The following is a 19,610-nucleotide window of genomic DNA, read 5'->3' on the forward strand; positions in this document are numbered from 1 at the left end:
TTTTTTGGTCCGACAATATGACCGTGGTAGAATGCATCAATAGTCAGTCAGCCCATTGTAAGTTGATTTTGAGGCTGCTCAAAGAAATTGTCCTACTATGTATGCAACTGAACGTGGTATTCAGAGCAAAACATGTCCCAGGGGTGATGAATCAGGCTGCTGACGCACTGTCTCGTTTTCACATGCAGGCTTTCTCGGGTTTCCTTCCTTCAGCGGACCCGGAGCCGGCACCCTTCCCCGAAGCTCTCTGGTCTCTCGGTGCCCCGAACTTCGTCACCTCGTGGGAGAGAGTCTAGCACCCAGGACAAGGAAGGCATATGAAGGGGCGTTCCAGGCCTATTTAGCCTTTTTAGGGGCAGAGAGAGGGGGTCTGTGGGGTCAGGAAGAGTGGGTAGTACTCTTTCTGATGTCTTTACATAGGGCTGGGAAATCGGTGGCTACGGCCCAAAGGCATCGTGCCGCCATTTCCTTTGTTGCCAGGGCCCATGGCATCCTGGACCCAACAGCGTCTTTCACAGTACAGAAAGCGCTGCGTGGGTGGCAACGCCTAGAGGGTCGCAGAGTAGACGTGAGACGACCGATAGGGCTAGACAGGTTGTCCCAGTTACTGGACACACTCCCTAACACATGCTCGTCCCCTTTTGAGACCTGTTTGTTCCGGACTGCATTTACGCTGGCGTTTCACGGGGCTATGAGAGTTAGTGAGCTGGTTGCAAGGAACAAACAGGATGTGACGGGGGGCTTGTGCAGGGAACATGTTCAGATCAGGGGGGATGCGATGATTGTCTCCTTTCCCAGGTCTAAGACTGACCAAGATGGGAGAGGGGACTGCACGATCATTCGCAGGGACCCCGAGTCATCCATGTGTCCGGTACAGTGCTTAGAAGATTACCTAGCACAGAGAGTGGCATCATGGGGGGGGACATTGTTGAGGCATGCAGACGCCACCCCGCTGACGAGGTTTCAGTTTCAACGGGTGCTTGCAATGGCCATTGCCGCAGCGGGCTTGGACCCGGGCGAATTTGGGACCCACTCCTTTCGTATAGGGGCTGCCACTGAAGCTACAGCCAGGGGTCTTAATGTAGAACAAGTGAAACGTGTGGGGCGCTGGTCCTCCAATTGTTATAAGAGGTACGTGCGATTGCACATGTTGTGAAGCTGTAATCATGTACTCACGCCTCTTGTCTTTTGTTTGTTTTCAGTTGCGCAAGCCTACGCGGCAGGGCAGACTGAGCAGTCGACCCAACACCAGGCCAGCGGTCGCACGTCACCGGCTGTGAGGAAGGAGGTGTGGGTCGTGGGCCACTCATACGTGAGACGGGCCGCAGACGTATTCAAAGCAGGTGACATGTTTCACGTACCTGGGGAATACGGGTACAGAGTGTCCTTCTACGGAAGGGGCGGTCTCTGTATTGACCAGTTTCAGGAATTTTTTGAGGGCTTGTTAGAGCGGATGAGGTCACCGCCGTCCATAGTCATAGTGCATTTAGGGGGCAATGATTTGGTCACCACCGGTAGACGACTTCTCCTGGAGGCTATGCTTTCCACGGTAAGTTGGTTAGCGAGGAGAGTTCCGGGGTGCCTGATTGCGTGGTCTCATATGATCCCACGAAAAGTGTGGCGGGGGGCTATCTCGATCCCTGCTTTGAATCATTCTGTTAAAAAATTGAATAACAAAGTGAGTAGGTTGTTCCGTTCCAAGACATTGCATACGATCTCGCATAATTGTATTAATGATGACAGTATGTATCTGGGGGATGGTGTGCATTTGTCGAGGGCGGGGAATGAGTTACTCATAGGAGACTTCCTAGCCTGGTTAAAATCTTTAAAACATGACCTTTAGGTAGGAGTTTTGTGGGGGGTCCGGATAGCCGGTCAACTATCCGGACCTGTGGCGGTAAGGTCATGATCGGTGAGCACTAATTGGTAGATCCCTATGAGTGGGCGTCACCCAACACGGATGGGAGCGCTCGGGAGAGGTGGCCATTGGCCCCTCAGTGGGGAGGCGGTCCCGTCTAAGGGCGGGACGCCGGAAGTAAAGGAAAGGCGGTCAAGGCCCCTTCCTTTGTAGGAGGGGTTACAGCCCCCTCCTGGGGAATTTCCCGGGGCCAGTGTCATCTGCGACGGCAGATGCGGTAAGTTGTGTGGGGTGGGGAGAGGTCAACGATACCTTCTAGATACCACACACAAGTGTTCGAACGACCTTTAAATGGCGTCGAGTCTTAAGTGCCCCCGTCAAGACAAGGGAAATTGTTAGTAGTTGCACTTGAGGTAAGCCTCTGTGCTGTCGCCCCTCCCAAGTGGGAGGGGTAAGTCTGGTTAGGGATCTTGACACCGGTTATGACCTTGCCGTTGGCCCTTAAACGTTAGGATGTACAATTTCAGTGTTCTTAGAGAATGTTTTTTGTAGGATGCTAGTTCGGCTAGGAGAACCTCTGTATTAGAGATTATGTTAAGGTTAGCCAAACTCGTAATGTGATAATGAAATTGTACATAACATGAAAACGTTTAATGTTTTAATTTTTTGTTTTAATAAATACGGCCGGGATGGTCACTCCATCCCACATCCAAAAACTTTAAGAACTGTTTCCGGTTTTCCTCCTTTTGGGGATTGTGTTGAGAGGGGGTGGCGGGTATCTCAGCCATATGGAAAGGGGCGACCACTCGGTCCCCCCGAACGTATGGATGAGTGCCTCGATCCCCCCGGGAAGCCATTTTTGGGCGGGAGGCGCGTCTCGGCTGGTATGCCCGAAGCGGCGTAGCCGGGGCGCGCTTTTTCCCGCCCTAGAGTGGGCTGGCCTAGACACCGACGCAGCCAGCCACGCCCTCGGGGCAGGCAGGGGCGGGTTTTCGCCCGCCCTGAAGACGGATAAAAGAAGGCGCAAGACCAGAAGACGTCCTCTTGTTCTTGTGCTCCGAAGCTGCACCTCCTCGCTACACGTGAGCTCGGGACGGAACGAAGAGCCAATTTTGACCCACCCACCAGCCCCTGAGGACAGCAAGTTGTTGTGCAATAAAGTGAATTTATAAGTTTGTTTTTCCATCTCGTTTACAGGCTGTGACAGTATCAGTTTGTGGTTAATCATAATAAAGTATGGTGAATATCGTCTAGGTTGTTACGATTAAAATGATTTGATGTAGTGTTACATTTCTAGCATGTTCTTTCGGTCGTAGCGACCAATGTTTTCATAGGTTTGAGTAAGAATTGTCGTATTTATTTTTGGTAGGCGGTAAGGTCATGATCGGTGAGCACTAATTGGTAGATCCCTATGAGTGGGCGTCACCCAACACGGATGGGAGCGCTCGGGAGAGGTGGCCATTGGCCCCTCAGTGGGGAGGCGGTCCCGTCTAAGGGCGGGACGCCGGAAGTAAAGGAAAGGCGGTCAAGGCCCCTTCCTTTGTAGGAGGGGTTACAGCCCCCTCCTGGGGAATTTCCCGGGGCCAGTGTCATCTGCGACGGCAGATGCGGTAAGTTGTGTGGGGTGGGGAGAGGTCAACGATACCTTCTAGATACCACACACAAGTGTTCGAACGACCTTTAAATGGCGTCGAGTCTTAAGTGCCCCCGTCAAGACAAGGGAAATTGTTAGTAGTTGCACTTGAGGTAAGCCTCTGTGCTGTCGCCCCTCCCAAGTGGGAGGGGTAAGTCTGGTTAGGGATCTTGACACCGGTTATGACCTTGCCGTTGGCCCTTAAACGTTAGGATGTACAATTTCAGTGTTCTTAGAGAATGTTTTTTGTAGGATGCTAGTTCGGCTAGGAGAACCTCTGTATTAGAGATTATGTTAAGGTTAGCCAAACTCGTAATGTGATAATGAAATTGTACATAACATGAAAACGTTTAATGTTTTAATTTTTTGTTTTAATAAATACGGCCGGGATGGTCACTCCATCCCACATCCAAAAACTTTAAGAACTGTTTCCGGTTTTCCTCCTTTTGGGGATTGTGTTGAGAGGGGGTGGCGGGTATCTCAGCCATATAACACTCAGTGCCACATAGTTACACGCCACATAATTACACTGCACTCAACGCAACATACACTCCAAATACCTCTCAGTGCCACATAATGACACGCCACATAATTACACTGCACTACATGCAACATACATTCCAAACAATTCCACTCAGAGCCACATAATGGCATGCCACATAATTACACTGCACTGAATGCAACATACACTCTGAATACCACTCAGTGCCACATAATTACATGCCAAATAATTATACTGCGCTCAATGCAACATACACTCCAAATACCACTCAGTGCTACATAATTACACACCACATACTTAAACTGCACTCAATGCAAGATACACTCCAAATACCATTCAGTATCGCATAGTTACACACTACATAATTACACTGCACTAGATGCAACATACACTCCAAATACCACTCAGAGCCACATAATTACACGCCACATAATTACTGAATGCAACACACACTCCACACAATACCACTCAGTGCCACATAATTGTAAGCTACATATTTCCACTGCACTCAATGTAACTTACACTCCAAACAACAATACCACTCAGTGCCACATAATTACACTCTACTGAATGCAACACACACTCCACACAATACCACTCAGTGCCACATAATAACACGCCACATTATTACACACTACTGAATACAACATACATTCCAGACAATACCACTCAGTGCCACATAATTACACACCACATAATTACACTGCGATCAATGCAACATACACTCCAAATACCCCTCAGTGCCACATATTTACACGCTACATAATTACACTGCACTACATGCAACATACACTCCAAACAATACCACTCAGTGCAACATTATTAAACTCCACATAATTATACTCTACTGAATGCAACACACACTCCACACAATACCACTCAGTGCTACATAATTATATGCTACATATTTTACACTCTACTGAATACAACATACACTCCTCATAATGCCACTCAGTGCCACATAATTGTATGCTACATAATTACACTGCACTCAAAGCAAAATACACTCCAAATACCACTCAGTGCCACATACTTATGTGCTACATATTTACACTGCACTCAATGCAATGTACACTCCAAATAGCACTCAGTGCCACATAATTACACTCCACATGATTACACTGCACTACATGCAACATACACTCCAAACAATACCACTCAGTGCCACATAAATAAATGCAATATAATTACACTCTACTGACTGCAACACACACTCCACCCAATACCACTCAGTGCTACATAATCATATGCTACATAATTACACTGCACTCAATGCAACATACACTCCAAACAATATCACTCAGTGTCACATAGTTACACACCACATGATTACACTCGACTGAATACAACATACACTCCACACAATACCACTCATTGCCACATAATTGAATGCTACATATTTGCAATGCAACATACACTCCAAACAATACCATTCAGTGCCACATAATTACACGCCACAAAATTACACTCTACTTAATACAACATACACTCCTCATAATGCCACTCAGTGTCACATAATTACACGTCACATAATTACACTGCACTCAATACAAAATACACTCCAAATACCACTCAGTGCCACATTGTTACACGCCACATAATTACACTGCACTCAATGCAACATAAAATCCAAATACCACTCAGTGCCACATAATTACACGCCACATAATTACACTGCGCTCAGTGCAACATACACTCAAAATACCACTCAGTACCACATATTTTGTACTACATATTTACTCTGTGCTCAACCCAACATACACTCCAAATACCACTCAGTGCCACATAATTACACGCCACATAATTACACTGCACTCAATGCAACATGCACTCGAAATACCACTCAGTGCTACATAATTACACTCCACAGAATTACACTGCATTTAATGGAACATACACTCCAAATACCACTCAGTGTCACATAATTACACGTCACATAATTACACTGCACTCAATACAAAATACACTCCAAATACCACTCAGTGCCACATAATGACACACCACATAATTACACTGCACTACATGCAACATACATTCCAAACAATACCACTCAGCACCACATAATGACACTCCACATAATTACCCTGCACTCAATGCAACATACACTCCGAATACCACTCAGTGCCACATAATTACATGCCAAATAATTACACTGCGCCCAATGCAACATACACTCCAAATACCACTCAGTGCCACATAATTACACCCAACATACTTAAACTGCACTCAATGCAAGATACACTCCAAATACCACTCAGTGTCACATAGTTACACACCACATATTTACACTGCACTCAATGCAGCATACACTCCAAATACCCCTCAGTGCCACATAATTACACGCCACATAATTACACTGCACTCAATGCAACATACCCTCCAAATACCACTCAGTGCCACATAATTACATGCCACATAATTACACTCTACTGAATGCAACACACACTTCACACAATACCACTCAGTGCTACATAATTATATGCTACATAATTACACTGCACTTAATGCAACATACACTCCAAAAAATACCACTCAGTGCCACATAATTACACACCACACAATTACACTCTACTGAATACAACTTACACTCCACAAAAAACCACTCAGTGCCACATAATTATATGCCACATAATTACAATGCAAAATACACTCCAAACATTACCACTCAGTGCCACATAATTACACGCCACACAATGACACTCTACTGAATACAACATACACTCCTCATACTGCCACTAAGTACCACATAATTACACGCCACATAATTACACTGACTCAATACAACATACACTCCAAATACCACTCAGTGCCACATAGTTACACGCCACATAATTACACTGCACTCAACGCAGCATACACTCCAAATACCACTCAGTGCCACATAATGACACGCCACATAATTACACTGCCCTACATGCAACATACATTCCAAACAATACCACTCAGCACCACATAATGACACGCCACATAATTACACTGCTCTCAATGCAACATACACTCTGAATACCACTCAGTGCCACATAATTACATGCCAAATAATTAAACTGCGCCCAACGCAACATACACTCCAAATACCACTCAGTGCCACATAATGACCCACCACATACTTAAACTGCACTCAATGCAAGATACACTCCAAATACCACTCAGTGTCACATAGTAACACACCACATAATTACACTGCACTCAATGCAACATACACTCCAAATACCACTCAGTGCCACATAATTACACGCCACATAATTACACGCTACATAATTACAGTTTACTGAATGCAACACACACTCCACACAGTACCACTCTGTGCCACATAATAATAAGCTACATATTTCCACTGCACTCAATGTAACTTACACTCCAAACAATACCACTCAGTGCCACATAATTAAACTCCACATAATTACACTCTACTGAATGCAACACACACTCCACACAATACCACTCAGTGCTAAATAATTATATGCTACATAATTACACTGCAATCAATGCAACATACACTCCAAAAAATACCACTCAGTGCCACATAGTTACACGCCACATAATTACACTGCACTGAATGCAACATACACTCCAAATACCACTTAGTGCCACATAATTACACATCACATAATTACACTGCACTCAATGCAACACACACTCCAAATACCACTCACTGCCACATAGTTACACACCACATATTTACACTGCACTCAATGCAACATACACTCCAAATACCACTCAGTGCCACATAATTACACGCCACATAATTACAGTCTACTGAATGCAACACACACTCCACACAATACCACTCAGTGCCACATAATATTAAGCTACATATTTCCACTGCACTCAATGTCACTTACACTCCAAACAATACCACTCAGTGCCACATAATTGAACTCCATAATTACACTCTACTGAATGCAACACACACTCCACACAATACCACTCAGTGCTACATAATTATATGCTACATAATTACACTGCACTCAATGCAACATACACTCCAAAAAATACCACTCAGTGTCACATAATTACACACCACACAATTACACTCTACTGAATACAACTTACACTCCACAAAAAACCACTCAGTGCCACATAATTATATGCCACATAATTACCATGCAAAATACACTCCAAACAATACCACTGAGTGCCACATAATTACATGCCACACAATGACACTCTACTGAATACAACATACACTCCTCATAATGCCACTAAGTGCCACATAATCACACGCCACATAATTACACTGCATTCAATGCAACATATACTCCAAATAACACTCAGGGCCACATAGTTACACGCCAGATAATTACACTGCACTGAATGCAACATACACTCCAAATACCACTTAGTGCCACGTAATTACACATCACATAATTACACTGCACTCAATGCAACACACACTCCAAATACCACTCACTGCCACATAGTTACACACCACATAATTATACTGCACTCAATGCAACATACACTCCAAATACCACTCAGTGCCACATAATTACACGCCACATAATTACAGTCTACTGAATGCAACACACACTCCACACAATACCACTCAGTGCCACATAATTATAAGCTACATATTTCCACTGCACTCAATGTAACTTACACTCCAAACAATACCACTCAGTGCCACATAATTACACTCTACTGAATGCAACACACACTCCACACAATACCACTCAGTGCCACATAATAACACGCTACATTATTACACACTACTGAATACAACATACATTCCAGACAATACCACTCAGTGCCACATAATAATAAGCTACATATTTCCACTGCACTCAATGTAACTTACACTCCAAACAATACCACTCAGTGCCACATAATTAAACTCCATAATTACACTCTACTGAATGCAACACACACTCCACACAATACCACTCAGTGCTACATAATTATATGCTACATAATTACACTGCACTCAATGCAACATACACTCCAAAAAATACCACTCAGTGCCACATATTTACACTCTACTGAATGCAACACACACTCCACACAATACCACTCGGTGCCACATAATAACACGCCACATTATTACACACTACTGAATACAACATACATTCCAGACAATACCACTCAGTGCCACATAATTACACACCACATAATTACACTGCGATCAATGCAACATACACTCCAAATACCCCTCAGTGCCACATATTTACACGCTACATAATTACACTGCACTACATGCAACATACACTCCAAACAATACCACTCAGTGCAACATTATTAAACTCCACATAATTACACTCTACTGAATGCAACACACACTCCACACAATACCACTCAGTGCTACATAATTATATGCTACATAATTACACTGCACTCAATGCAACATACACTCCAAATACAACTCAGTGCTACATAATTACACTCCACAGAATTACACTGCATTTAATGCAACATACACTCCAAATACCACTCATTGTCACATAATTACACGTCACATAATTACACTGCACTCAATACAACATACACTCCAAATACCACTCAGTGCCACATAGTTACACGCCACATAATTACACTGCACTCAACGCAACATACACTCCAAATACCACTCAGTGCCACATAATGACATGCCACATAATTACACTGCACTACATGCAACATACATTCCAAACAATACCACTCAGCACCACTTAATGACATGCCACATAATTACACTGCACTCAATGCAACATACACTCCAAATACCACTCAGTGTCACATAATTACACGTCACTTAATTACACTGCACTCAATACAACATACACTCCAAATACCACTCAGTGCCACATAGTTACACGCCACATAATTACACTGCACTCAATGCAACATACACTCCAAATACCACTCAGTGTCACATAATGACACGCCACATAATTACACTGCACTACATGCAACATACATTCCAAACAATGCCACTCAGCACCACATAATGACATGCCACATAATTACACTGCACTCAATGCAACATACACTCCGAATACCACTCAGTGCCACATAATTACATGCCAAATAATTACACTGCGCCCAACGCAACATACACTCCAAATACCACTCAGTGCCACATAATTACACACCACATACTTAAACTGCACTCAATGCAAGATACACTCCAAATACCACTCAGTGTCACATAGTTACACACCACATAATTACACTGCACTCAATGCAACATACACTCCAAATACCACTCAGTGCCACATAATTACATGCCACATAATTACACGCCACATAATTACAGTCTACTGAATGCAACACACACTCCACACAATACCACTCAGTGCCACATAATTATAAGCTACATATTTCCACTGCACTCAATGTAACTTACACTCCAAACAATACCACTCAGTGCCACATAATTAAACTCCACATAATTACACTCTACTGAATGCAACACACACTCCACACAATACCACTCAGTGCTACATAATTATATGCTGCATAATTACACTACACTCAATGCAACATACACTCCAAAAAATAGCACTCAGTGCCACATAATTACACACCACACAATTACACTCTACTGAATGCAACTTACACTCCACAAAAAACCACTCAGTGCCACATAATTATATGCCACATAATTACAATGCAAAATACACTCCAAACAATACCACTCAGTGCCACATAATTACACGCCACACAATGACACTCTACTGAATACAACATACACTCCTCATAATGCCACTAAGTGCCACATTATTACACGCCACATAATTACACTGCATTCAATGCAACATATACTCCAAATACCACTCAGTGCCACATAGTTACACGCCACAAAATTACACTGCACTGAATGCAACATACACTCCAAATACCACTTAGTGCCACATAAATACACATCACATAATTACACTGCACTCAATGCAACACACTCTCCAAATATCACTCATTGCCACATAGTTACACGCCACATAATTACACTGCACTCAATGCAACATACACTCCAAATATCACTCAGTGCCACATAAATACACACCACATAATTACAGTCTACTGAATGCAACACACACTCCAAACAAAACCACTCAGTGCCACCTAATTATAAGCTACATATTTCCATTGCACTCAATGTAACTTACACTCCAAACAATACCACTCAGTGCCACATAATTACACTCTACTGAATGCAACACACACTCCACACAATACCACTCAGTGCCACATAATAACAGGCCACATTATTACACACTACTGAATACAACGTACATTCCAGACAATACCACTCAGTGCCACATAATTAAACAACACATAATTACACTGCGATCAATGCAACATACACTCCAAATACCCCTCAGTGCCACATATTTACACGCTACATTATTACACTGCACTACATGCAACATACACTCCAAACAATACCACTCAGTGTCACATAATTACACACCACACAATTACACTCTACTGAATGCAACTCACACTCCACAAAAACCACTCAGTGCCACATAATTATATGCCACATAATTACAATGCAAAATACACTCCAAACAATACCACTCAGTGCCACATAATAACACGCCACATTATTACACACTACTTAATACAACATACATTCCAGGTAATACCACTCAGTGCCACATAATTACACACCACATAATTACACTGCGATCAATGCAACATACACTCCAAATACCCCTCAGTGCCACATATTTACACGCTACATAATTACACTGCACTACATGCAACATACACTCCAAACAATACCACTCAGTGCAACATTATTAAACTCCACATAATTACACTCTACTGAATGCAACACACACTCCACACAATACCACTCAGTGCTACATAATTATATGCTACATAATTACACTGCACTCAAAGCAAAATACACTCCAAATACCACTCAGTGCCACATACTTATGTGCTACATATTTACACTGCACTCAATGCAACGTACAATCCAAAAAGCACTCAGTGCCACATAATTACACACCACATGATTACACTGCACTACATGCAACATACACTCCAAACAATACCACTCAGTGCCACATAAATAAATGCAACATAATTACACTCTACTGACTGCAACACACACTCCACCCAATACCACTCAGTGCTACATAATCATATGCTACATAATTACACTGCACTCAATGCAACATACACTCCAAACAATACCACTCATTGTCACATAGTTACACACCACATGATTACACTCGACTGAATACAACATACACTCCACACAATACCACTCATTGCCACATAATTATATGCTACATATTTGCAATGCAACATACACTCCAAACAATACCATTCAGTGCCACATAATTACACGCCACAAAATTACACTCTACTGAATACAACATACACTCTTCATAATGCCACTCAGTGCCACATAATTATATGCTGCATAATTACACTGAGCTCAATTCCACATACACTCCAAATACCACTCAGTGCCACATAATTACAAACCACATAATTACACTGCACTCAGTGCAACATACACTCAAAATACCACTCAGTACCACATATTATGTACTACATATTTACTCTGTGCTCAACGCAACATACGCTCCAAATACCACTCAGTGCCACATAATTATACGCCAAATAATTACACTGCACTCAATGCAACATGCACTCCAAATACCACTCAATGCTACATAATTACACTCCACAGAATTACACTGCATTTAATGCAACATACACTCCAAATACCACTCAGTGTCACATAATTACACATCATATAATTACACTACACTCAATACAACATACACTCCAAATACCACTCAGTGCCACATAGTTACACGCCACATAATTACAATGCACTCAACCCAACATACACTCCAAATACCACTCAGTGCCACATAATGACACGCCACATAATTACACTGCACTACATGCACCATACATTCCAAACAATACCACTCAGCACCACATAACGACATGCCACATAATTACACTGCACTCAATGCAACATACACTACGAATACCACCCAGTGCCACATAATCACATGCCAAATAATTACACTGCGCCCAACGCAACATACACTCCAAATACCACTCAGTGCCACATAATTACACACCACATACTTAAACTGCACTCAATGCAAGATGCACTCCAAATACCACTCAGTGTCACATAGTTACACACCATATAATTACACTGCACTCAATGCAACATACCCTCCAAATACCACTCAGTGCCACATAATTACACACCACATAATTACACTCTACTGAATGCAACACACACTTCACATAATACCACTCAGTGCTACATAATTATATGCTACATAATTACACTGCATTCAATGCAACATACACTCCAAAAATACCACTCAGTGCCACATAATTACACACCACACAATTACACTCTACTGAATACAACTTACACTCCACAAAAAACCACTCAGTGCCACATAATTATATGCCACATAATTACAATGCAAAATACACTCCAAACATTACCACTCAGTGCCACATAATTACACGCCACACAATGACACTCTACTGAATACAACATACACTCCTCATACTGCCACTAAGTACCACATAATTACACGCCACATAATTACACTGACTCAATACAACATACACTCCAAATACCACTCAGTGCCACATAGTTACACGCCACATAATTACACTGCACTCAACGCAACATACACTCCAAATACCACTCAGTGTCACATAGTTACACACCACATAATTACACTGCATTCAATGCAACATACACTCCAAATACGACTCAGTGCCACATAATTACACGCCACATAATTACACGCCACATAATTACAGTTTACTGAATGCAACACACACTCCACACAATACCACTCAGTGCCACATAATAATAAGCTACATATTTCCACTGCACTCAATGTAACTTACACTCCAAACAATACCACTCAGTGCCACATGATTAAACTCCACATAATTACACTCTACTGAATGCAACACACACTCCACACAATACCACTCAGTGCTAAATATTTATATGCTACATAATTACACTGCACTCAATGCAACATACACTCCAAAAAATACCACTCAGTGCCACATAGTTACACGCCACATAATTACACTGCACTGAATGCAACATACACTCCAAATACCACTTAGTGCCACATAATTACACTTCACATAATTACACTGCACTCAATGCAACATACACTCCAAAAAATACCACTCAGTGTCACATAATTACACACCACACAATTACACTCTACTGAATACAACTTACACTCCACAAAAAAACCACTCAGTGCCACATAATTATATGCCACATAATTACCATGCAAAATACACTCCAAACAATACCACTGAGTGCCACATAATTACACGCCACACAATGACACTCTACTGAATACAACATACACTCCTCATAATGCCACTAAGTGCCACATAATCACACGCCACATAATTACACTGCATTCAATGCAACATATACTCCAAATACCACTCAGGGCCACATAGTTACACGCCAGATAATTACACTGCACTGAATGCAACATACACTCCAAATACCACTTAGTGCCACATAATTACACATCACATAATTACACTGCACTCAATGCAACACACACTCCAAATACCACTCACTGCCACATAGTTACACACCACATAATTACACTGCACTCAATGCAACATACACTCCAAATACCACTCAGTGCCACATAATTACACGCCACATAATTACAGTCTACTGAATGCAACACACACTCCACACAATACCACTCAGTGCCAAATAATTATAAGCTACATATTTCCACTGCACTCAATGTAACTTACACTCCAAACAATACCACTCAGTGTCACATAATTACACTGTACTGAATGCAACACACACTCCACACAATACCACTCAGTGCCACATAATAACACGCCACATTATTACACACTACTGAATACAACATACATTCCAGACAATACCACTCAGTGCCACATAATTACACACCACATAATTACACTGCGATCAATGCAACATACACTCCGAATACCCCTCAGTGCCACATATTTACACGCTATATAATTACACTGCACTACATGCAACATACACTCCAAACAATACCACTCAGTGCAACATTATTAAACTCCACATAATTACACTCTACTGAATGCAACACACACTCCACACAATACCACTCAGTGCTACATAATTATATGCTACATAATTACACTGCACTCAATGCAACATACACTCCAAATACCACTCAGTGCTACATAATTACACTCCACAGAATTACACTGCATTTAATGCAACATACACTCCAAATACCACTCAGTGTCACATAATTACACGTCACATAATTACACTGCACTCAATACAACATACACTCCAAATACCACTCAGTGCCACATAGTTACACGCCACATAATTACACTGCACTCAACGCAACATACACTCCAAATACCACTCAGTGCAACATAATGACATGCCACATAATTACACTGCACTACATGCAACATACATTCGAAACAATACCACTCAGCACCACATAATGACACGCCACAAAATTACACTGCACTCAATGCAACATACACTCCAAATACCACTCAGTGTCACATAATTACACATCACATAATTACACTGCACTCAATACAACATACACTCCAAATACCACTCAGTGCCACATAGTTACACGCCACATAATTACACTGCACTCAACGCAACATACACTCCAAATACCACTCAGTGTCACATAATGACACGCCACATAATTACACTGCACTACATGCAACATACATTCCAAACAATGCCACTCAGCACCACATAATGACATGCCACATAATTACACTGCACTCAATGCAACATACACTCCGAATACCACTCAGTGCCACATAATTACATGCCAAATAATTACACTGCCCCCAACGCAACATACACTCCAAATACCACTCAGTGCCACATAATTACACACCACATACTTAAACTGCACTCAATGCAAGATACACTCCAAATACCACTCAGTGTCACATAGTTACACACCACATAATTACACTGCCCTCAATGCAACATACACTCCAAATACCAGTCAGTGCCACATAATTACACGCCACATAATTACACGCCACATAATTACAGTCTACTGAATGCAACACACACTCCACACAATACCACTCAGTGCCACATAATTATAAGCTACATATTTCCACTGCACTCAATGTAACTTACACTCCAAACAATACCACTCAGTGCCACATAATTAAACTCCACATAATTACACTCTACTGAATGCAACACACACTCCACACAATACCACTCAGTGCTACATAATTATATGCTGCATAATTACACTGCACTCAATGCAACATACACTCCAAAAAATACCACTCAGTGCCACATAATTACACACCACACAATTACACTCTACTGAATGCAACTTACACTCCACAAAAAACCACTCAGTGCCACATAAATATATGCCACATAATTACAATGCAAAATACACTCCAAACAATACCACTCAGTGCCACATAATTACACGCCACACAATGACACTCTACTGAATACAACATACACTCCTCATAATGCCACTAAGTGCCACATTATTACACGCCACATAATTACACTGCATTCAATGCAACATATACTCCAAATACCACTCAGTGCCACATAGTTACACGCCACATAATTACACTGCACTGAATGCAACATACACTCCAAATACCACTTAGTGCCACATAATTACACATCACATAATTACACTGCACTCAATGCAACACACACTCCAAATACCACTCATTGCCACATAGTTACACGCAACATAATTACACTGCACTCAATGCAACATACACTCCAAATACCACTCAGTGCCACATAATTACACACCACATAATTACAGTCTACTGAATGCAACACACACTCCAAACAAAACCACTCAGTGCCACCTAATTATAAGCTACATATTTCCACTGCACTCAATGTAACTTACACTCCAAACAATACCACTCAGTGCCACATAATTACACTCTACTGAATGCAACACACACTCCACACAATACCACTCAGTGCCACATAATAACACGCCACATTATTACACACTACTGAATAGAACGTACATTCCAGACAATACCACTCAGTGCCACATAATTACACAACACATAATTACACTGCGATCAATGCAACATACACTCCAAATACCCCTCAGTGCCACATATTTACATGCTACATTATTACACTGCACTACATGCAACATACACTCCAAACAATACCACTCAGTGTCACATAATTACACACCACACAATTACACTCTACTGAATACAACTTACACTCCACAAAAAACCACTCAGTGCCACACAATTATATGCCACATAATTACAATGCAAAATACACTCCAAACAATACCACTCAGTGCCACATAATAACACACCACATTATTACACACTACTGAATACAACATACATTCCAGACAATACCACTCAGTGCCACATAATTACACACCACATAATTACACTGCGATCAATGCAACATACACTCCAAAAAATACCACTCAGTGCCACATAGTTACACGCCACATAATTACACTGCACTGGATGCAACAAACACTCCAAATACCACTTAGTGCCACAGAATTACACATCACATAATTACACTGCACTCGATGCATAACACACTCCAAATACCACTCACTGCCACATAGTTACACACCACATAATTACACTGCACTCAATGCAACATACACTCCAAATACCACTCAGTGCCACATAATTACACGCCACATAATGCCCCGGTTACTTACCGGTAATCTTCATTACTCCGAGTATAGTCTTCCTCGCCACATGAGTTACATAGTGAGCTTCAGCTCCACAACAGAACCCTCCAAAGCAAAAAGAAACCACCCCCACCCCCTCCCAACATGGCCGACCAGTCCCACCTGACCTCTATAAGAGGCGGGCCGGCCCAACCAATCAGCCTGATCTACCAAGCAAACAATGAAGCCGATAGCCAGACAGGGAGGGGGGGAGGGAACTCATGTGGCGAGGAAGACTATACTCGGAGTAATGAAGATTACCGGTAAGTAACCGGGGCATTACCTCCTCGTTAGTCTTCCTCGCCCCCTGAGTTACATAGTGAGCAAATACCCAAGCCAACAAGGCTTCATTGACCACCATAACAACAACACCACAGGGTGAAGCAGAGAAACCAACCCAAGGTTGATGTATAACAACAGAAAAGAGAACAGGGATCACAGGAAACCTGAAATCAAGACCTCCAGGAAAAGAAGGCCAACTAGGAGTCGTAGCTCCAGCACACAGAACGGCCCCAGCGAAGTCCCCCCCCGGGACTGCTAGAGACCCACGTACCGGGCGGGTGATGACCACGCCGGAGTCAGACAAAACTCCACAGAGGAGATACCCACTAAGGGGGCCCAGGGAACAGAGCCACCTCTCGCGGACCGACCCTGGGACCCCCGCCGGATCCACCGAACCCAGCGAAGCGTAGGGAAGGACGCCAGCCTGTGTAAGCCCGCGAACCAAGGAGGAACGAGGGCTAGCGGCCCGAACGAACCGGGCCCAAAAGCCATAACACAGGTCCTCCCACCGGGAAAGGAAAAACGTGCGGCTAAGAGAAGCCAAAACAGCACGCCGAACAACCAGCCCGGACAAGGGAGAAACCACGTTGGCCGGAAAAAGCGGCAACGATACCCCTGAGTCCGAGGCCCCAGGGAAGGGACCCCGGGAAGGACACGGGGGACAAGCCGGAGGAGCAAACCCGTCCGGCAAACCCGCAAGAAGGGCGGGGAGCGGAGGAACGACCCCCGCACGCCCATCCGCCCAGCAGACACCATCGCCACCAGGGACACTCACCCGAAAGGCGAGGAACCGCAAAGCCACCGAGGGCCGGGGCCCAACCGGGCGGACCCCGAAGAGCTCGTAGAACGAGCGAGAAGCTCCTGTGGAACGCCTCACGAATTTGCGAGTCACCCTTGCGCAGGGGCCCTGCAAATCACCTGTAACGTTCCAACAGAAGTATATGTGTAGCCGAAGCGAGCCCCCAAGGGGGAGACCGGCAGAGCGCCCGTGGGCGAAGGAGAAATAACAACGGAGCCAAGCGAGCCACCAGGGAGACCAGCCCGTCGAACATCGGACCGTGGAAGGCCCGCAAGGCAGCCCAACGGACCCACCGGGACCAAGCCCCGCAAGGGGTCCACGGAGGCGCGGACAGCACCAAGCCGACCGCACCAAAGCCAGAGGGAAGCCCTCCGCCAGGCACAGTAAGACGAGTGGAAGATCAGTGGTAGCCCAGCAGCAAAACCACCGCCCCAGAAGGTCAGCCCCGAGCAAGCAGCAACCACCGCCCAAGAATCAGGCCTGCCGATGGAGGCAGGCCGGCAGAAAGGGGCGGCTCATCCCCGGCTCCAGGAGCGGGGGACCCAACCCTGGAATGAGAAGAACCCTGCCCGGCCAGTAGGCTTGAACCGCCTGCTCGCAACAGGAGCGGGTACCCTGGGCGGCGGCCCCGCTGGGAGCCACAAACCGGAAACGCCCCCCCGAGGATGCGAGATAACGCACAGGGGTCCAACAGAAGTCCATGCGCTGCCGAAGCGCCCAGGAGCACTCCGGCCCTGCCCAAGCGAATCCCGCAGCTCAGATGGCACGGGGGAAACGCGAACGACAGACCGCAAGGTCAAGCGACAGACAGGGCAACCACAAGGACCCGGGAGGAG

General features: G+C 43.8%; 1 non-coding gene across 1 annotated transcript; it reads right to left on the reverse strand.

Annotated features, from left to right (window-relative positions):
* Positions 1 to 18,832: 18,832 nt before the first annotated feature.
* On the reverse strand, positions 18,833 to 18,937 carry LOC147732385 (U6 spliceosomal RNA). Its single transcript, XR_015308889.1, has one exon. It is a non-coding gene; the product is annotated as a U6 spliceosomal RNA (small nuclear RNA).
* Between the last annotated feature and the right edge of the window lie 673 nt (positions 18,938 to 19,610).

Source organism: Lissotriton vulgaris, chromosome 2_1 (assembly GCF_964263255.1).
Source record: "Lissotriton vulgaris chromosome 2_1, aLisVul1.2, whole genome shotgun sequence".
NCBI lineage: Eukaryota > Metazoa > Chordata > Amphibia > Caudata > Salamandridae > Lissotriton > Lissotriton vulgaris.